The sequence below is a fragment of the Thalassophryne amazonica genome, chromosome 10, assembly GCF_902500255.1.
Source record: "Thalassophryne amazonica chromosome 10, fThaAma1.1, whole genome shotgun sequence".
In the NCBI taxonomy this organism is placed as follows: domain Eukaryota; kingdom Metazoa; phylum Chordata; class Actinopteri; order Batrachoidiformes; family Batrachoididae; genus Thalassophryne; species Thalassophryne amazonica.
This window is the reverse complement of record NC_047112.1, coordinates 56,488,525-56,510,650: the sequence shown is the minus strand read 5'-3', so window position 1 is coordinate 56,510,650 and position 22,126 is coordinate 56,488,525. Positions and strand designations below refer to the sequence as shown.

Below are 22,126 nucleotides of genomic sequence, written 5' to 3'. Positions count from 1 at the left end.
ATACCTGACCAGTCATTCTCACTGTGTTTTGTACAATAACACTACCTCTAACATTAGTGACATGAAATTTGAGCTTCCACAGGGGTCTGTCTTAGGCCCCCTGCTTTTCTCCCTTTTTATAGCACCACTTGGGCACATATTGCGGTGTTTTGGGATTACCTTTCATTGCTATGCTGATGATACTCAGTTATACATGCCAATAACTGCTGGTAATCTCATCCACACAAGAATCTTAGAAGATTGCCTTTTAAACTCTGATAGGAGTGGAATGATGGTTCTTGGTCCAGTGAGACATCGGCATTAATATGACCAGCTAACGCTTAGCCTAGGCTCATGTGTCCTACATCACACTGACAAAGTGAGGAACCTTGGTATAATTTTTGATCCTACATTGTCCTTTGACCTCCACATTAGAGATATTTCAAGGACTGCTTTCTTCCACCTGTGAAATATAGTAAGTATAGTATAGTATATAATAAGATTCGTCCCCTGTCTATGGCTGATGCTGAGACCCTGATTCATGTATTTGTTTCTTCTAGATTGGACTACTGCAGTGTTCTATTTTCTGGTTTACTGCAGTCCAGCATTAGGGGTCTCCAATTGGTTCAGAATGCTGTTACCAGACTTTTGACAGAAAGCAGACAGTTTGACCACGTTACATCCATTTTGGCATCTCTTCATTGGCTTCCTGTCCCTGTCAAATCAGATTTTAAGGTTCTGTTACTAACCTATGAAATTATTCATGGACTAGCACCTCCCTACTTAGCTGACCTACTTAAACCCTACGTACCAGCCCGGCGTTCTCAGGATGCAGGACTACTTTGCATCTGTAGGGTGAATAAAAAGTCTGCAGGTCACAGAGCTTTCTCATATCGTGCACTTGCTTTGTGGAATGATCTCCCTGCATCAATAAAAGAGTCAGATTCTGTAGAGATTTTCAAGTCCAGACTTAAGAAGCACTTATTTTCCCTTTTGTATGGCTAGCATACTGGCATAGTATGTTACTATGCTTTCTACGCTTTTAAATTCATTTTATTAGTATAGAGAGCGGGCCGCGGCCTCAACTGAATCTTAGGGCTAGTGGCTTGCAATCACCATATTATTTCTTCTGTTTTTCTTTTTGTTTAATGCTGACAAATTATACTGTATTTTTGTCTTTCTGCCACCTGATTCTGTTTTTTTCTGTTTGAGGTGCGGCTCCATCCAGAGATGGGAGTGAGTGTTTTCTTATGCAGGCCTTCCATCTTGTGCACCAGCATGGACTCCTAAAATTTCCTGTATAATTTTCTGTATTGTCAATTGTTTCAGTAGCATGGTCCAAGCAGAGAGTCTGGTTTGCCCCTTTGAGTCTGGTCTGCTTGAGGATTCTTCCTCAAATCATCAGAGGGAGTTTTTCCTTACCACTGTTGCCTGTGTGCTTGCTCTAGGGGTTGGTAAGGTTAGACCTTACTTGTGTGAAACGCCTTGAGGCAACTTTGTTGTGATCTTATACTATATAAATGAAAATAAGTTGAAATTGCTCTGTGGGGTTCAGGTCAGGTGAGTTTACTGGACAATCAAGCTGTTGGCAGTGTGGGCAGGTGCAAAGTCCTGCTGGAAAATGAAATCAGCATCTTCATAATGATTGTCAGCAGAGGGAAGCATGCAGTGCTGTGAAAGTTCCTGGTAGATAGCTGCGCTGACTTTGGGCTTAATAAAACACAGCGGAACAACACCAGTTGATGACATGGCACCTCAAATCATCACTGACTGTGGAAAGTTCACACAGGACCTCAAGAAACATGGATTCTGTTTCTCTCCAATCTTCCTCCAGACTTTGACACCTTGATTTCCAAATTAAATTCAAAATTTACTTTCATCTGAGGGAGTCTTCCCAAGGGATTAATAAAGTTCTATATTATCTAATCTAATCCGAAAAGACTATTTTGGACTATTGAGCAATAGTCCAGTTCTTTTTCTCCTTAGGCCAGGTAAGATGCTTCTGACGTTAACGTTGTTGTTGTAGTCCATGTTCTGACTCCAGCTGCACTCCACTCCCTGTGAATCTCCCTCAGATTCTTGAATGGGCTTTGCTTCACAGTTCTCTCATAGCTGTGGTTTTCCTTGTTGTTTGTGCACCTTTTTCTACCACACTTTTTTCTTCAACTCAACTTTCCACTACAGTTTTTCTCAGCTGCTTTGGTGCGTTTCTCAGATCCCTATTTACATTTGCACAACAGTTAATGCATTTTTCAAACTGCAAAACCTAGTTGATAACTTGCTCAAAAGGGAAAGTTCTTTCCTCAAAAGCAAGTATTCATGTTGATGAAAATGTCAGTGTCATCAAGATGAAAAGTCTTGACATCATTGATTTTGAACAAGATAGTGAAATGGCTTTGTCATGTTTTCATTGTGACAGTTTACTCTGGAAGTGTTTTCCAATGCAAAAATGTCAGATCTTGGTGACACTACATGAAAATGCTCAAGACACCACTATGTACCATTTACTCAGCCTTTGAAAACTACAGTAAAGTCACACATCACTGTATTTACAGATGTAACTGAGCATAAGACACTGCATATGTACATTATTTCTTACATTTTTACTGCATATGCCCTTTGCAATTCTAATTTGTTTACAGCATCATGCAAAAGAAAAAAACACACCCTTATTCACAATAAACATAAACTCCCTTTGGGTCGAGCTGTGCACAACTGTAAACAATATTACAATAAATACTGGAACTGAACATATAACATACACAGTACTGTAAATCATTCATGCACATCCAGACGTTCCTGTCTGTCCGACCACATATTTTCATCTACATCACAGCGAATATCATCTCTTGTAATGCAGCGAGGAAATTATCTCCTTGAGTGGCGAATCCACCCTCTGCAGGACTCTGCTGTGATGTCATCACATGCTGCATCCATGGCTGCTAGCAGGGCCATTTGGGGATGTGGATGCCAGTCATATACCTTCCACCTCCAGGAAGAGAAAAACTCCTCTACTGGATTTAGGAATGGTGAGTAGGGAGGGATATATTCCACCAGCATCCTGTCATGTGCTGCAAACCATTGTCTGACCACATCTGAGTGGTGAAAACGTACATTATCCCAAACAATAACATACTTGTTCAGATGGCCTCCAGTTAGGCCTTGTAGGCCTTGTTGTGTGCGTGGATGACTTAATGAAGTTTGTTTCTTCCATGATTAATAACAATTATTATTATTTTTTTAATACTTTTCTTCACCGTTTAGACACCGTTTGGATAAGCAGGACACTTTATATAGATTATTTCTTCAGATGAATCCCACTGAAATTAACAGGTAAGAATTTATATTTACTACGTGTGTCTTTTACTCTGCCAATCAATGGATTAATGGATGTATTTCGGTTGTTTAAGTGGCAGGGTTCAAAGCGTGTGAAAAAAGCAGTAACTTGTAGCTCGTAAATGACGGTGTATCTAATACCAAGATAAACTGTGACTTCTAATACTGTGTTTTACTGCTTTTGAAAGATGATGAGAGTGTTTGGGGTTTTATTTTTTTATTTATTCATTTTTCGTGCCTTCTTTGTGTTTGTGATCCTTGAATTTACACAGCAGCCCCTGCGGCGCTTAAAGTGAAACTGGTTTATCAGAAACCGACAGTGTAATCTGATGTGGCCGCATCCAAATCAATACTAATAGTTATCGGTTATCTGTAATAAACATACATTTTTTTTAGTGGTTTAGCGTCATAAAAGATAACTTTTCAGTTATCTGATTAATGGTTATCAAAGCTAACTTTTTGGTTAGCTGTGCACACCACTGGTTCCACATGCTCCAGTGGCTCCCACTGTATTCGTGCATGAGCGTGCATGACACCTTCGCAACAGGATCGTACAGGCCTGCCCATCAGCACAATGTTTTCGTGGTTCGTTAATTTGAACTGTTTTGCGCTGTTTCACTGTAATTGGACCAAATTCGCACTTTCTGTGAAGGGGCCCTTAATGCCTATTGTCGCATATATGCTACAATATTTGACTCAAATATGCAACATACCAAATTGACCAGTATGCCTGTTGTCGCAAATTTGCAACATACCATTATTATTATTATAACATTATAACATAAATTATTACCAAAATACCAAAATTACTATTTATTTTTTGTGCAAAAGTGTAATTAATAATCTCATTATTTACCATCTACTTAAAGGCAAAAACACACACAAAACATTTTTTTATATACAGCTATATAAATTCAGGCGTTAAGGCGTTAAGGTTGTACAATATTGCCCAAAACGAAAACCTGACATTGAAATATTATTTTTGTGTGAATTTAAGTGTGACAAATTATCTGAATTTACACCACAATGCTTGAGTAGTTGTATATGGAAAGACTGGCTCCATTGATTTGGTTGGTACTATAAAGTTAAGCATCTGGAGAGAAAATAAACTCATCACCTAAAAAAGTTGAAAGATTCTGCAAGGAACTCTCAATAAATTCACCATGTTCGGTCAAAACCCTTCCTATACTCAAACAAATTCTGTATATCTTTTATTGCATCCTTTTCTATTTTCACTGATTTTTAGCATTCTGACATTTCACAATAAGATAAGATAAGATAAACTTTATTGATCTCACAGAGGAGAAATTCACGTTATGTCAGCTCTTAAAAACACACAAGATCAAACAGCGTGTGCGAGGATAAGCAATAATAATAATACTTGTAACAGTACAAGACGTAAGAAATGAGGTAGAAATAGAATATGTCTATATATATATATATATATACGAGGTCTGTTAGAAAAGTATCGTACCTTTTTATTTTTTTTCAAAAACTATATGGATTTGATTCATATGTTTTTACGTCAGCCAAGCTTGAACCTTCGTGCGGATGCGTGAGTTTTTCCATGCCTGTCGGTTGCGTCATTTGCCTGTGGGCAGGCTTTGAGTCTGTTGTTGTTGTTTCATTGCGAGGAAATGGTGGAATGATTTGGGCTTTTTTTCCATCAGAATTTTTTCAGAAACTGTTAGAGACAGGCAGCTGGAAACCATTCGAAAAATTTATCTGGCTTTCGGTGAAAATTTTACGGGCTTCACAGAGAATAAGGAGTGTTACTACAGCTTTAAGGACGGCCCACAATGGTGCAAGGCGCGCCGCGCTCCGAGCCGCCATTGAGAGGCAGAAACCACCACATCATTTCTAAACGGATGGCTGTGTGGAGCCGGGACCGTCGTGTGCAATTTCTCTGGTTACCACAAGAGCTGGACATCAGCCATTTTCTGGCAGATTTCACTTTTAACAAGAGATTTTGTCATGGAAAGCCACGCAGAGGCTTCGCGCGTCACGACCGATTCGCCGATGAAGCGAGACAAAGGAACATCTCCGTTTCAGAGTGTTAGAGGACAAGTTGGGACATGCCTATCTCGGCTTTCAGTGCTTACCAGTCGAGTGAGTATAAGAGAAATTGTGGAAAGGTAGGCATGTCCCGACTTGTCCGCACGTCTTTCATTACAAAATCTCCTTTAACAGTGGAATTTCCGGATAAACTGCTGATCCTGAGCTCTTCTGAAACTTCTCTGTTCTCTCACAACATCCTGGGTCAACAGAGGTTTAAATTTGGAGGTTTTCAGCTCGAAACAGGCTGACGACGGCGCCTCAGTGCGCTGCACGACGTCCCGCTCCGTGGGAAGTCCTTAAAGAGACCGTACCACTCCATAATCTCTCATCAGCCGTTAAAATTTTCACCGAAAACCAGCTGAATTTCTCAAATGGTGTCCACTTCGATCTGCCTCACAGGTTCTGAAAAAATTTTGATCAAGCAAAGCGCCAGTCTCACGAAGAAGTCAGACAAAGGGATTCCGATGGGAGGGGTGGACCACTCCTTACTCAAAGCCTGCCCACAGGCGAATGAAGTAACCGACAGGCGTGACAAAACTCACGCATGCACACGAGGGTTCAAGGTTGGCTGATGTAATCGCACGTGATTCAAATCCATATAGTTTTTGAAAAAAATAAAAAGGTATGTTATTTTTCTCGCAGACCTCGTATATATATACCTGCATATACACATATACATACACATACATATACACCCATACACGCATACACATATGCACACACATACACATATACATATGCATATATATAACATGATTGGGATTGAAAAGGAGATAGGAGCATCTTCTTTACAATATGTGAAATGGAGTTTAGATGTGATAAGGTGACATTAGTGCAGGGATTTGTAAAGGAGTTGTTATTGCACATGATTTGTGGACATATTAATATTGCATGTGATTTGTGGACATATTATTGCATGTGGTTATTTCACAGTGTTATTGTACAGCCTGACAGCAGCAGGGAGGAACAACCTGTGGTATCATTCCTTCTTGCACTGAGGGTGCCTCAGTCCGTCACTGAACGAGCTGTTCAGCTCCATTACAGTCCGGTGCAGAGGGTGAGAGGAGTTGTTCGTGATGGATTTGAACTTGGCTAACACTCTCCTCTCAGCCACCTCCTCCAGAGAGTCCAGAGGACAGCCCAGGACAGAGGTGGACTTCCTGACCAGCTTATTCAGTCTCTTTCTCTCCCGCTCTGTGCTGCCCGGGGCCCAACAGATGACAGCATAGTGGAGAGCTGAGGCTACAACAGAGTCGTAGAAGGTCTTAAGCAAAGGCCTGCTCACTCCAAAGGATCTCAGTCTCCTCAGGAGGTGGAGGCGACTCTGGCCTTTTTTGTACAGGGCGTCAGTGTTGTGAGTCCAGTCCAGTTTGCTGTTGAGGTGAAGACCCAGGTATTTGAAACTGTCCACAGTCTGTGTTCTCCCCCTGGATGTTCACCAGTGGGTGAGGGGGTGGTTTCCTCCTGAAGTCGATCACCATCTCCTCCGTCTTACTGGTGTTGAGACACAAGTGGTTGCGCTCACACCAGTCCACACCAGAGAGCTAATCATAATTGCTGGTGACCAGTGGGGGATTACATCCACTCAGAGATGTTTGTTAGAGGCAACACAATATATTAGCTAATATCATACTTTTGGGGTTGTTCTTGTGGGATAATTGTGGGTCATGTTTCCAGGAATCTCCTTCCTTAAAATTTAATACTGATGGGCACAGACCAGAGTGAAAGATTTTGACAGTTTTCAGTTAACTTGAGGTTCTGTTATTATAATGTATTTGTCATATTTTTCTTGTAGATTAGTTATGGAAGATGCAAACCATGAGTTTTTTTTTTTTTTTTTTTTACAAATCATGTACAAAGTTGTAGGTATGTTTGAATGGCTTAATGTTGAATGTTCTATGATGTGACTATTGTGCATACACATATGATTAGGGCTGCAAGTAAGGATTATTGTCATAATTGATCAATCACCTGATTTTTTTTCTCAATTAATCAATTAGTTGTTAATGTGCAAAATGTCAGAAAACAGTGAAAAATATTGATCAATGTTTCCCAGAGCCTCAGCTGAGCTGGAACCTCAATTTCCCAAGGGATTAATAAAGTTCTATCTAATCTAATGTAATCTAATCTAATCTAGATGACGCATTCAAATGTCTTGTTCTGTCCACAACCACAGATATTCAGTTTACTGGCAGTCAGATATGAGTAAAGAAACAAATAAACCATAAAATTCAGAGAATTTGGATATAAAAAATGTACTCCAAAACAATCGATTATCAAAATTGTCAGCAATGTTCAAATGATATATCGTGTAGCTCCAGGTGCAATTAGAACAAATGTGGACAGGGTCCAGTGCAACAGACCTAAGGTCTTTGCTCAAGGGTTCCTTGTTGTCCAGGACTGAAAACAACCCAAACATAGGCAGGTTTTTATTTACCTTCTATGTTTAAATTGGCCGTTTTTATGCAACAAACATGCTTATCTGACCTACTTTAGCATCACCATCCTGGGGAAACATTAATGTTGTTTACAATGTAAGTGGAGCCAACACAATGGAATAAAACAAAGGCAGATGTAAAAAATAAAAAAAAAGCAATTTAATGTTAGCAAAGCTACCGGCAGAAGTCTATGTCTTTACTGTCAAAAACAATCATTTTGCAGAAGGGAACGTATTTTGCAAGAAAAACTCATTTTGCCTTTTGCCTGCAACCTAAAAAACCTAAAACATGAACGCTTGTATGATTTAGTGATAAAGCGTGTGCAATAAGCCGAAGTGCTTTCCAAAGAACAGAGTGCATGGTCTACAAACGTGGCAAGCAACACAGTCATTATTACTTATGTACAACCCCAATTCCAATGAAGTTGGGACATTGTGTAAAATGTAAATAAAAACAGAATACAATGATTTGCAAATCCTCTTCATCCTATATTCAATTGAATACACCACAAAGACAAAGACAGAGTTGTAGTCTTACACACCTCTCTGCAGCTTCTCTCCCCCTGCCATCCCCTCATTACCCCATCCCCGTAGAGACGGTGCCTGCTCCCAGACTACCAATAACCAGCAAAAATCTATTTAAGCATAAAAATTCAAAAAGAAAAAATAATATAGCACCTTCAACTGCACCACAGACTAAAACAGTTAAATGTGGTCTATTAAACATTAGGTCTCTCTCTTCTAAGTCCCTGTTGGTAAATGATATAATAATTGATCAACATATTGATTTATTCTGCCTAACAGAAACCTGGTTACAGCAGGATGAATATGTTAGTTTAAATGAGTCAACACCCCCGAGTCACACTAACTGTCAGAATGCTCGTAGCACGGGCCGGGGTGGAGGATTAGCAGCAATCTTCCATTCCAGCTTATTAATTAATCCAAAACCCAGACAGAGCTTTAATTCATTTGAAAGCTTGTCTCTTAGTCTTGTCCATCCAAATTGGAAGTCCCAAAAACCAGTTTTATTTGTTATTATCTATCGTCCACCTGGTCGTTACTGTGAGTTTCTCTGTGAATTTTCAGACCTTTTGTCTGACTTAGTGCTTAGCTCAGATAAGATAATTATAGTGGGCGATTTTAACATCCACACAGATGCTGAGAATGACAGCCTCAACACTGCATTTAATCTATTATTAGACTCTATTGGCTTTGCTCAAAAAGTAAATGAGTCCACCCACCACTTTAATCATATCTTAGATCTTGTTCTGACTTATGGTATGGAAATAGAAGACTTAACAGTATTCCCTGAAAACTCCCTTCTGTCTGATCATTTCTTAATAACATTTACATTTACTCTGATGGACTACCCAGCAGTGGGGAATAAGTTTCATTACACTAGAAGTCTTTCAGAAAGCGCTGTAACTAGGTTTAAGGATATGATTCCTTCTTTATGTTCTCTAATGCCATATACCAACACAGTGCAGAGTAGCTACCTAAACTCTGTAAGGGAGATAGAGTATCTCGTCAATAGTTTTACATCCTCATTGAAGACAACTTTGGATGCTGTAGCTCCTCTGAAAAAGAGAGCTTTAAATCAGAAGTGTCTGACTCCGTGGTATAACTCACAAACTCATAGCTTAAAGCAGATAACCCGTAAGTTGGAGAGGAAATGGCGTCTCACTAATTTAGAAGATCTTCACTTAGCCTGGAAAAAGAGTCTGTTGCTCTATAAAAAAGCCCTCCGTAAAGCTAGGACATCTTTCTACTCATCACTAATTGAAGAAAATAAGAACAACCCCAGGTTTCTTTTCAGCACTGTAGCCAGGCTGACAAAGAGTCAGAGCTCTATTGAGCTGAGTATTCCATTAACTTTAACTAGTAATGACTTCATGACTTTCTTTGCTAACAAAATTTTAACTATTAGAGAAAAAATTACTCATAACCATCCCAAAGACGTATCGTTATCTTTGGCTGCTTTCAGTGATGCCAGTATTTGGTTAGACTCTTTCTCTCCGATTGTTCTGTCTGAGTTATTCTCATTAGTTACTTCATCCAAACCATCAACATGTTTATTAGACCCCATTCCTACCAGGCTGCTCAAGGAAGCCCTACCATTATTTAATGCTTCGATCTTAAATATGATCAATCTATCTTTGTTAGTTGGCTATGTACCACAGGCTTTTAAGGTGGCAGTAATTAAACCATTACTTAAAAAGCCATCACTTGACCCAGCTATCTTAGCTAATTATAGGCCAATCTCCAACCTTCCTTTTCTCTCAAAAATTCTTGAAAGGGTAGTTGTAAAACAGCTAACTGATCATCTGCAGAGGAATGGTCTATTTGAAGAGTTTCAGTCAGGTTTTAGAATTCATCATAGTACAGAAACAGCATTAGTGAAGGTTACAAATGATCTTCTTATGGCCTCGGACAGTGGACTCATCTCTGTGCTTGTTCTGTTAGACCTCAGTGCTGCTTTTGATACTGTTGACCATAAAATTTTATTACAGAGATTAGAGCATGCCATAGGTATTAAAGGCACTGCGCTGCGGTGGTTTGAATCATATTTGTCTAATAGATTACAATTTGTTCATGTAAATGGGGAATCTTCTTCACAGACTAAAGTTAATTATGGAGTTCCACAAGGTTCTGTGCTAGGACCAATTTTATTTACTTTATACATGCTTCCCTTAGGCAGTATTATTAGACGGTATTGCTTAAATTTTCATTGTTACGCAGATGATACCCAGCTTTATCTATCCATGAAGCCAGAGGACACACACCAATTAGCTAAACTGCAGGATTGTCTTACAGACATAAAGACATGGATGACCTCTAATTTCCTGCTTTTAAACTCAGATAAAACTGAAGTTATTGTACTTGGCTCCACAAATCTTAGAAACATGGTGTCTAACCAGATCCTTACTCTGGATGGCATTACCCTGACCTCTAGTAATACTGTGAGAAATCTTGGAGTCATTTTTGATCAGGATATGTCATTCAAAGCGCATATTAAACAAATATGTAGGACTGCTTTTTTGCATTTACGCAATATCTCTAAAATCAGAAAGGTCTTGTCTCAGAGTGATGCTGAAAAACTAATTCATGCATTTATTTCCTCTAGGCTGGACTATTGTAATTCATTATTATCAGGTTGTCCTAAAAGTTCCCTAAAAAGCCTTCAGTTAATTCAAATGTTGCAGCTAGAGTACTGACGGGGACTAGAAGGAGAGAGCATATCTCACCCATATTGGCCTCTCTTCATTGGCTTCCTGTTAATTCTAGAATAGAATTTAAAATTCTTCTTCTTACTTATAAGGTTTTGAATAATCAGGTCCCATCTTATCTTAGGGACCTCGTAGTACCATATCACCCCAATAGAGCGCTTCGCTCTCAGACTGCAGGCTTACTTGTAGTTCCTAGGGTTTGTAAGAGTAGAATGGGAGGCAGAGCCTTCAGCTTTCAGGCTCCTCTCCTGTGGAACCAGCTCCCAATTCAGATCAGGGAGACAGACACCCTCTCTACTTTTAAGATTAGGCTTAAAACTTTCCTTTTTGCTAAAGCTTATAGTTAGGGCTGGATCAGGTGACCCTGAACCATCCCTTAGTTATGCTGCTATAGACGTAGACTGCTGGGGGGTTCCCATGATGCACTGTTTCTTTCTCTTTTTGCTCTGTATGCACCACTCTGCATTTAATCATTAGTGATCGATCTCTGCTCCCCTCCACAGCATGTCTTTTTCTTGGTTCTCTCCCTCAGCCCCAACCAGTCCCAGCAGAAGACTGCCCCTCCCTGAGCCTGGTTCTGCTGGAGGTTTCTTCCTGTTAAAAGGGAGTTTTTCCTTCCCACTGTAGCCAAGTGCTTGCTCACAGGGGGTCGTTTTGACCGTTGGGGTTTTACATAATTATTGTATGGCCTTGCCTTGCAATATAAAGCGCCTTGGGGCAACTGTTTGTTGTGATTTGGCGCTATATAAAAAAATTGATTGATTGATTGATATTTAATGTTCAAACTGATAGACTTTATTGTTTTTGTGCAAATACGTATTTGCTCATTTTGAAATGGATGCTTGCAACACATTTCAAAAAAGTTGGTACAGTCGCAACAAAACACTGGGAAAGGTGATGAATGCTCAAAGAACACCTGTTTGGAACATTTCACAGGTGAACAGGTTAATTGGAAACAGGTGAGTGTCATGATTGGGTATAAAAGGAGCATCCCCAAAAGGCTCAGCTGTTCACAAGCAAAGATAGGGCAAGGATCACCACTTTGTGAACAACTGTGTGGAAAAATTATATTATGGACTGTAGATGATGGAATCCCTAAATTCTATCATCTACAGTCCATAATGTAATCAGACGATTCAGAGAATCTGGCCTTGCCACATAAGTGGCAAGGCCGAAAACCAACACTGAATGCCCGTGACCTTCGATCCCTCAGGCGGCACTACATTAAAAACCAACATCATTGTAAAGGATATTACAGTGTATTCAAGTGAATATAGGTTGAAGAGGATTTGCAAATCATTGTATTCTGTTTGTATTTACATTTTACACAATGTCCCAACTTCATTGAAATTGGGGTTGTACACATTAAATGTATGAGTTGGCTGAGATTGCAGCTTCTGCCTGTGGCGGTGGTTCCTAGTTTGTGCCAGGCGCTGGCTCAGCAGGGTCTTGTTGGGCTGTGGCACCTGTGCATTTTTTTGAATGTAGCTGTCCTCTTCCTTGGCAGCATGGCGACAGTGGATGGATGTTGATGTTTCTTTTATTGTTTCTTGCTTGTCTACTCTGATGCTGTGTCACGCTGGACCATATGATTGTCAATGCGGACACTGGTTTACATGCAAGCTACCCGGCTGTTGTAGTCAGTTTGGTCTGACCATATTGAGACCCAATCGTGCCATTCCAGGCTCATTTGTGTTGCATTGTGGCTCATTCGTGCTACATTCTGGGCATTTTGGCAGGTTCTGTGTTAACTGGCCATTGCAGTTTGCCACTCAAACCCGTTCAGAATGTTCCGAATGCTGTTGGAGTGCTGTGTGAATGTTTAGACGACAGTCAGAATGCGGTCAGGATGCACTTTGACTGCCGCACCTTGAATGATTTGAACATGAGTTACACATTCTGGCTGGTCACAGGAATTTGACCGACTGTTTGGAACGCACTCAGAATGCAGTCGGAGGTTTTGGATTGCACCTCAGTTGTTCCAGAATGTACGTTGAATTTTCATTTGGACAGCATTTAGGCTCATTCAGCCTCTAGTTTGATGTGGGTATAATTAATTGTCAAATATCAAATATGATTCTCCTGAAAAACAAAAACTTTTATTTTTGATGATTTATTTATGATTTATGATGAATACATTATTCATTATTCAGCTTTTTATTATAGTCTTGTGCCCACAACAGTAAAGAAAAATTATAATGACAAACTGCAATACATATAGAATTGCATTTCTTTAGAATTGTGATATGTATCAAATTGGCACTAAGTGTCACATTGCAAAAACTGCATTGTCCCTATATTTATAATTACCATCAATCTGCTCAGAACCAGATTCACTGCTCATTGGGGTCTGGATCTTTTGTTGTGAAATCTAAATACAGACCGGAATGTTGGTAATTATGAAATAAGGCTGTGAGGCTTATTTAATAATGCTATGCATTCAGTAAAGAACTTAGTAAAAAATCATTTATAAATGCATTTCTTAACTAAACGTCAGTCAGTTCAGTGGAAACTCAAAGTTTGCCAGCAAACTGGTTGAGAAAAAACAAGTTATCGGGCCATTTTAAGTCGGAGCTTGCTCATGATGCATGATTGTCTGACAGCCTCAGACTTGTGTTTAACTCTCAGCTTTATGCATCTGTTCAGCACACTGCAGTGATTTCACTCAGCTCTTTACAAGTGGCAGAGTTTAGGGACAAATCAATCTTCTCGCTTCTTGCGTTTGCAATTCTGCACACAAAGTACTGGATCTCCAGGGGAATGGGTCATTTTTTCCTTGAAACAAGCTCCAGAGGCAATGAGGGAGGGAAACAAGAGGGAGGGAGGATCTGAGGACACGGTAGGCAGAGTGAAAGAAGAGAAGCTCAACAGGGATTTGAGGTGGAAAAAAAGAGCTTTGATTAACGAAACGAACCATCAGAAGCTACAAACAGAACAGATCCGACTAAGATCCGACATATTGCTGTCAAATGTGAAACTACATTTGTGTTGAAAGCAGGTGCAAAAAGGACAGGAAGGCATCACTAATAGAGATGTAACTACAACAAAGAAGAACATGCAGCATGGAGGCGTGTGACAGGTTCGGATCTTGATGTTTTGCTTTTAGATTTCACTTTCAGCGGTGTGTGTAAGGCGGTACGAGAGCCTGATGGGGAATTTGGATTGATAAAATGCAACAGTGGGCTGCTTGCACAAAGCCAAATAGCGTTACGTGTTGTCAAAATCAATACGCAACAAGAGGCCAGCAAAACTCCCTTGTTGAAGGGCTTCATCAATCTTCGGTTTTCTCCTTTTTCATAGTTTGGGAGGACGTTTGCAGCTCCATTTAAGCTGATCAGACAGCTGGATTGTTTCACAAAGAGATTTTGCATGGAGGAGCTAGAACTTACAAAGGAATTCTTGTTTGATCTGCTTTGCTGCGGTCGATAATTGATCGTACTATCCATGCAAACTGTCTTAAATTTGCCTTCTGGTCTTAAATCCAGTCAGACACACTGCCACTATTTGTTGTTTCTTTTTCCCCTTAACCGCTTACTTGCATCTATGTGGGTCAAAGACGAGACGCTCACCTTTTCTGTCCGATGGAACTTTTTTACCTAATAATAAATATTAAAGTTAATAAAAATATAACATGTACGTCTAATACCTTCCTTATACATGTGCCCACTCTTATTTCTTTAAACATGTTGGTTATTGGTCATTTTCTGACATCTGATGTGTGAAAACATCATGTGGGGCGACCGTCCGACCATGACTTCTGTTTGGACAACTGGTTTTAAATCACATTAAAACAATTTAAATATAATCCTTGCCCTATTTGGCATAATTTCAAACTTGTTTTACATTTATTGACAAAGTTATGAAGCATTTGTACATACATTTCAGTCATAATACACAAACAAGTCTAGTCCGAATATGTTCATTGTCTGAAATATAATCTGGGGCGACCATCAAGAAAATACAATTATGGAACTTTTATTTTGACAGTCATCTCAAGGAGGATGCTGCATCAGCCAGTCACACCATGAGGGTCCCAGAGAGACAACTTGCAGGTCAGTAGTCTCTCTCATCTTTACAAATAAATCCTTTTTTTAACTGCTGCAACGAATACATCACATTTGGATATCATGTGGGGTTACCACCCTAAAAATGTGAATAATAAGTTTTATTCGCAAATCTATATTTTGAAGGTAAATTTGTTAGTGATATGTGGTAAGAACAAGCTAGCTTGGATTCTATAGCAAACCATTAGCCTGCTATATTTGATTAAACTTGAAAACATCATCTGGGGCGACCGAGCATCATGTGGGGCGATCACGGCCGATGGTTTAAATGATAGAAAATACATGTCCTGTGTTTGTAGTTTCTGTATGCTTATATTTTCAGTCATGATATACATTTATTTATTTGTTTTAACATAACTCTTTCTATATTTCAACATATATTTTTTTTAAATTTCAATAATTTCCATACTACTTTAGAGATGACTGCTTCTTTTTGAATATTGTGTCTTTATCAGAGAAGAAAATCCAAGTTGTGTCATCACAGCCTGCAAAGATCATGCACAGGGAGGTGTCTTGCTTCTATAAGCACTTAAAGATGAGTCCACGCCCTTGTTACCAGCCAGTAACTGTAGACCTGAAAGCCACCATACGCCAAACTGAGAAACCTGAGCCACCTAAGGAACAAGAAAGTGTTCTGAGAACCCGTTAAGCTCTCCACCTGAGCCACCTAGGGAACAAGAAAATGTCCTAGATCTTTGTGGCAGGTTTGTGATAGTAACATACGATGAGCTTCCGTGGGCCAGGTCCTAAAGGTTGTGGAAGAGGAACTGCAGAGCAGCTGTATGCGACAGTCTGATGACAAGGACTTGTTCTTGTGGCCACAAAATCCAGATGTTACTTTCTACTTTAGGAAAGATGTTCATGCTGTCATTTCAGAGCCTGAGCCAGCAACCTCACGTTTCTCGAAGTTGACCTGCCAAGACTGGGTAACGTTCAGAAATGCCTGGAGTTAAAGAAATGCCTCCAGATTAAGCCCCCAATGTGTCTGGAGTTAGGAAAATGCTAATGTTTTATGTTAAACTATTAAATGAAATAGTAAGGAAAATGCAAATTTTATGTTCATGTGTTAAATGAAATAGTAAGGAAAATGCTAATCTTATGATGTTATTGTGTCAAATGAAAATTAAATGAAAATGGTTATATGCTGATTATTTAATAAAAGATTTTCATAAAAAATTTGTCTCAATTCTGTAAATTATTGAATAGCCTAAACTGCCCGCTGTTTTTCATCATTTTGGGCGACCACCTGTCATGTGGGGTAACCAACAATTGACAAGTCTGTACTAAATTCAGAATTTAATGTCTATCAGTCTTGGTTCAAATATTAATCACTGGTATAGCATGCATAAGTGGATACTATCTGTATATATTTTAAATCAGTTTTATGAATTCTAGAGCAAAAACGGCTAACGGCTTTATGACCGGGAGACACTGCCATTACAGATAAAATTTATTTTAAAATGGTTTACAAAAAATGAAAGGACACATGAGTCTATCTTTCTTAATCAGTTAATTTAATTACTGATACATATTAAAATATAAGTTATGTTAAGGAAATCTATTAATTTTGAGATAAATTATAGTCGCCCCAAATGACTTTTTTAAGGTCGTTGCCCTATTAATTTAAGTTTAAAACACTAAAATATCTTTGAAGTTTTCACATGCATGCATGTATACACTACATTCCAAATGTTTGGAAAATGACCAAATATATCTTTATTTCAAGTATTTTAAAAATGGGCCACTCAAAGGCCTTATACGAGTAAGTCTTTGACTTACTGTCGTACGTCTTTGACCCAGATATGTCATATCCATATGCATTTCTGTGTTCACCCTATGTTACGAACATTGTCTGTTGAACATGTATTGCTCAGTAAAGGTGAACAAATGTATGTCCATCCAGCTGTCATGTGTGTCTGTGGATCTTGGCCCATCCTGTTATTACACTACTCTCACTGAAACATCAACTGTGAGGTCACTCGTGGGCTTGTGCGGACACACAACAGTAAACAATGCAAGGCTACTGAAACACATTGTGGCAACAAGGTGACAAATCCTATAATTGGGTAGATATTATGTACAACATACCTGACTAACAGGTATTGTTTACATCAACTACACTCAAACATAAACACTTACGTACATGTTAGTGACAACTACATTTGATATTTGTTGGATATTCAGACAGCACGCATGGTGATGTGTCACAAGACCAAGCATTCATGATATGCACACTCTTAAGGCTATGAAATTGGGCTATTAGTAAAAAAAAAAGTAGAAAAGGGGGTGTTCACAATAATAGTAGCATCTGCTGCTGGCGCTACAACCTCAAAACTAACTAACCCTAACCCCCTTTTCTACTTTTTTTTTTTTGTTTTTTTTACTTATAACCCAATTTCATAGCCTTAAGAGTGTGCATATCATGAATGCTTGGTCTTGTTGGATTTGTGAGAATCCACTGAATCTACTGGTAGCTTGTTTCCCATGTAACAATAATCAAAATAATCAAAACCTGGATTAATCTTTTTAGTCACATAGCACTACTGTTATTCTGAATACTACTGTTTATGGTACAACCCAGTCAATACCACACAGGCAGCTGGAGTACATGTACTAAGTATGCTAGCACATATACATTAGATATACTAAATATGTGGGGGAAACCGATTGATATTTACAGATAAAGTAGGTAGAACTGACACATAAGTTATATTGGTATTGGTGAGATAGATTCACAATTAACCGCGTGACAATGTAATACATGTACAAAATATCTGCATAACAATGGCGTGGATTAGGTCACTAACATATATAATATCCACACATCCAAACACAGATGTGGGTACGCCCCTCGGCTGCCCCCTTCTGTGTGCTCGGGGTCGCCACAGCAGAACCAAAGTTGCTCTGCATGTTGATCCTGCTACATATTGCTGCCAGGTGCCCTCCCTGACGCAATTCCTCATAAAATGGTGCTAGAATATGTGTGGATATTATATATGTTTGTGACCTAATCCACTCCACTGTTATGCAGATATGTTGTCCATGTATCTCATTGTCACCCAGTTAATGCATAATTGTGGATCAACATCACTCATTACATAACAGCATTCGGGCCTTTGTTGTAAGGCATTCGGGATGCATTCTGCATATTCCTGATGCATTCTGCTGGCATTGTGGGTATTCATGTTGTGTTCCAGGAGCATTCATCCTGCATTCTGGGTATTCATACTGTGCTCCGACTGCATTCAACCTGCATTCTTGAGCTACTGCACACGGAATGTGCACATATCATTCGAGGTGGCTTTGGCCCACATCCTAGATATTTGAACGACATTCCTACACGGCTGTCAGAATATCTGTCCCTCCCAACTGTGTCTCGAATTTTGGCTAATTTTCCAATTCCGGCTAATTCTGCTTGATTCCTGTTCATTTGTACTAAGTGTGACAGGGCCCTTACATAAAACACATTTTGAAGGTAGGTGAACTGTTCTTGATTTCTTGGATTCACCTTCTCCGTGTTTTGCCAGGAAATTGGATGTCAAGTTGCTACCACTTAGCCACTTTGAGTGGAGCAACATCGTAAACTCCAATGTCACACTTGACTAGAGCTTCCCCAAACTCTGCCTCGACCCAGCCCATGTTTAGATCAACAACCGCAAACTCATCTCATCTGTTTCACATACAAATGAAGAAGCTACTCATTTTTGCACTTTCTGCCTGACACTCTTTAAAGTTCACATTAATTAACATGAATTTGATCTGAATTTGACTATCATTTCTTGAGGTTGCTAGTCAGATTAGGTCTACAATAAATAAATAAATATTGTGCCCTCTGCTGAATAAAAGCAGTAATACAAACTAACCACTTCTTGAATTGTATTATATTGATTCTAGATTTTAAAAATTGATTTTCTTAGCATAAGAGAAAATATTGTCATATTGTGAGTACATATTTGTTTACCCATCCTTAATAAGCAAACCTTCTATTGTGAACTAAAAATGACACAATATCCATGTCTTAATCTGAATCATAATCAAAATGCATTGTTTTTTGCCTTGAATTATTATTAATAATTATTGCCTTGAATGGTATATTTCAGTTTTCATTTGAAGTTGTAATTCCCCAGTCACATATAGGAAGTTTCATGTGGAATGCCCCTTGAGGTTCTAGTTCCAATTTTCTTCAAACACCACATGCCCGGAGTTTGCAATCCAAGATGGCTGCTGTGATCCTCAACAGTGAAAGCTGTAGTTTTTAGTGCCTACAACTCTTTTTTTGTGTCCAAGTTAATAATTCGCACATACAGTACTGCCCCATTACTGTCAGATGATGTGTTGCTATGGTGTTTTTAAGCATGAAATAATGTGTTGTTTATCAACTAGTCCTGTTAATATTTGCTAACCTGGTCGATGTTGCTAATAACACTACCCTATGCTACAAAGAGCAGTAAATTGCCATCGGTGCTATCTGTCAGTTTCCATGACATCTCTTTGGTTGACTTTATATTTTTGGACATCACTCCCAGTCAGGATTTATGACTTGTGGAATAACTGGAACGCGGCATAAATAGGCCTTGAATGTGCAATGGCGCTGTTTGGGTTGATGTCAGGAGGTGATGTACCGAGCAGTTTGTGAGTGTAAATATTTGCAGCATGCAGTTCACCATTTAGTTTTGTTGAATAAATTATAGATTTATACATACAAGCAAAGGGGCAATTAGCACAATGCCTTTTAGTAGAAAACAGTATTATTCTCATGCTGTCCTTCGCTTCAGGCCTATTAAACATTTATGACTACCACAGTGTGCCCAAACAGTTTTGCAGCTTGTGATATTTCCAACTGTTTTCTGTCGCCTGGTTGAGACAAAGTGAAAAACAGAGCAGAAATAATTGGAAAAACAGCTTTGCTTCTGTCTTTCCTATCCTTTTTCTCACAATAAAAAAAGGTAAGCACATGAATAAATAATCAAAAACTGCTATACCAGTTACGGGGACATCTCATGTAATAGAGCAGCACTTGAGCATTCATGGGCCTGGAAAAAGAGAGCAGTTTAGCTCCGGGCCAAGATAAGATGAGCCGAATACTCAGTTAATCATTGCATAGAATTCTCAAATGCTTCTGCAAGTTTGCTGCTCTGTTGCAGTCAGAATAAAAAAAAGAAAAAAAAAAATCCTTGTTGGATTCATGAAGCACCAGAAGACCAGAGAAAAGTTAAGGTTGCTGAGAATAAAAATGTTCATATGTATCCCAATGAGTTATTACAACTCCAATTCCAATGAGCTTGGGACATTCTGTAAAATGTAAATAAAAGCAGAATACAATGATTTGCAAATCCTCTTCATGTTGTGGTGAGAACACCCAAGGTTAGGACTCAAATGCAGCGAAACAGACCGTGAGTAGCAAAAATATAACAATTTATTTTGTAAGTGAATGTAAAGTAGAATGGAATGAACAGATGAATCAAGCACTGCAGGAGGGAGAGACAAGCCAGGGTGCTGCAGTGAAGGTGCACTACCAAACAAGGTAGCTGAAGTTGAACCAGAGTAGGACCAGCTGGCTGACCAAGCTGATTGAGTCCAAAATCTGAAAACCAGGGAAAATGAGAAGACAAGGCGCTGACCTGCACAGGTTTGAGACGAGAAACATGAAACACTGGATGGATCCAGAGGGACCGTGGCAACTTAAGTCTAACAGACACAGGATTGATAATCTTTTCCAAGGTGAATGGACCCAGGTTCCGGGTTTCACCCGAGAGGCACGTCCTTGGCCGAGAGCCAGACTTCTTGCCGAGGATAGTAGTGGGGGGCCGGGGTCCGATGGTGGTCTGCATGGTGTATAGTCCTACCCCTCGTCTGGAGCAGAGCGAAACAGGCAGTCCTCCACACTTGTTGACAGCGTTGGAGGTGGGCCTGAACAAGTGGCACAGTGAGATCCAACTCCTGGTCCGGAAACAGTGGGGGCTGGTAACCCAGAGAACACTAGAAAGGAGACAGTCCAGTGGCGGAGCTCACTTGGGAGTTATGAGCATACTCAATCCAGGGTAGGTGGGTGCTCCAGGAGGACGGGTGGGAGGAAGTAATGCACCGGAGGGTGGCCCGAGCTCCTGGTTGGCCCGTTCCACTTAGCCATTGGTCTGGGGATGGAACCCGGACGAGAGGCTGGCTGAGGCCCCCAAAGCTGAACAAAAGGTCTTCCATACCTGTGATGTGAACTGGGGACCTCGGTGCGACGTGATGTCTTGTGGGATGACATGCAGCCGGAAGACATGGTGGACCAGGAGTTCGGCGGTCTCCTGGGCTGAGGGTAGCTTTGGCAGGGCCACGAAGTGAGCAGACTTAGAAAGCCGGTCGAGGATGGTGAGGATGGCAGTGTGTCAGTGGGAGGCAGGTAGGCCGGTCACAAATTCCAGGCAGATGTGCGACCAAGGATGTCCAGGGACAGGGAGGGGATGAAGGAGGCATGATGGAGGTGAATGGAGAGTCTTGCACCTGGCACAGGTGGGACAGGCATTCACATATGCTCGCACATCTACCTGGACAGAGGGCCACCAGAAGCGCTGCTGAAGGAGATGCAGGGTCCACTGGATGCCTGGGTGTCAGGAAAGTATGAATGAACTGAAGAACAGCAGAACATGCAGAAAGAAGAACAAACAGACGTCCAGGGGGACCTCCCCCAGGATCTGGATGGTTAACTTGTGAATATGGACGCTCCCTGCAGCGAATCAAATGCCGAATCTAGCAGAGGTAGAGGATACTTGTTATGGACAGTAATGGCATTTAATCTGCGGTAACCAATGCAGGTGTGTAACTCATGCTTCTTCCCCACAAAAAAACACTGCCCCTAAGGGCAATGACGAGGGATGGATGAGACCAGCTGCCAAGAAGTCTTGTATATACTGCTCCATCAATTCCCTCTTCGGGCGCAACAGATTATATAAAGATTATATAAAGTCAGCTGGAAGGAAAGGAAGAGCCCGGAAGCAAATCGATGGAGCAGACGTATGGTCGATGAGGTGGTAGGGGAA

At 40.1% G+C, this 22,126-nt stretch overlaps 1 long non-coding RNA gene across 1 annotated transcript in view; it reads right to left on the bottom strand.

Annotated features, from left to right (window-relative positions):
• Positions 1 to 20,733, bottom strand: part of LOC117519525 — a 21,743-nt gene extending 1,010 nt beyond the window's left edge. The window contains exons 1-2 of the long non-coding RNA XR_004563326.1: positions 20,723 to 20,733; positions 9,986 to 9,991 (exon numbers count right to left, since the gene is read on the bottom strand). This is a non-coding gene — a long non-coding RNA (uncharacterized LOC117519525). The remainder of the gene's footprint in view (positions 1 to 9,985; positions 9,992 to 20,722) is intronic.
• Between the last annotated feature and the right edge of the window lie 1,393 nt (positions 20,734 to 22,126).